Source organism: Neomonachus schauinslandi, chromosome 5 (genome assembly GCF_002201575.2).
Source record: "Neomonachus schauinslandi chromosome 5, ASM220157v2, whole genome shotgun sequence".
Lineage (NCBI taxonomy): Eukaryota > Metazoa > Chordata > Mammalia > Carnivora > Phocidae > Neomonachus > Neomonachus schauinslandi.
The window spans coordinates 164,506,570-164,507,223 of NC_058407.1; the positions used below are offsets into that span (position 1 = coordinate 164,506,570).

Here is a 654-nt window from a genome sequence, read left to right on the forward strand (position 1 = left end):
AAGTGGAACGTTTCCCCACATGCTTGTTTACGAATAGCATCTCTGTTTTCATGAATTGTCTCCTTCAGTTCTTTGCCAGTTAGCATAATAGGGATTTAAGTTTTCAGTGTCAGTATACAGAAGCTCTTTACCTAACAGAGAAATGAACCCTGTTTTCTATTTGCTGCGAATGTTTTCTCCAGATGATATTTTTCCTTTGATTTTAGTTCTAGCTTTACCAAATGGTTATTTATTTCTACAATGTACAAACTGTCCATCCTTTATAATTTCTTCCAACTTAACTTACAAAGTTATTATCCCTTGTGCTTGCTTTCACAGCACATATGCTAAAATTGGAACGATACAGAGAAGATTAGCCTGGCCTCTGTGCTACGATAACATGCACATTTGTAAGGTGTTCCCTATTTTTTATGGTGTAAGAATTATATCTCAGTAAAGCTGTTACCAAAAAACCCTAGAACTTATCTTCCCTCTAAAGATCTGAAGCAGTCCAGTAAAACAAGTTCCTTTTTAGAGGTGAGGGTTTTATTTAAGTTTTTTCTATTCATATTCACTTGGGATGGGTGGCTATAATTTTCTTTTTGGTGTGTTTTACCTTTATTGGGCTTTAGGAAGAAGATCATGCTTGCCTAATGGACATGAAGGTACTCTTAT

The 654-nt window shown here is 35.3% G+C and overlaps 1 non-coding gene across 1 annotated transcript; it reads left to right on the forward strand.

Annotated features, from left to right (window-relative positions):
- The first annotated feature begins 302 nt into the window (after positions 1-302).
- LOC123324948 lies at positions 303-409 on the forward strand. The gene has a single exon (XR_006540125.1). It is a non-coding gene; the product is annotated as a U6 spliceosomal RNA (small nuclear RNA).
- The last annotated feature ends 245 nt before the right edge of the window (positions 410-654 follow it).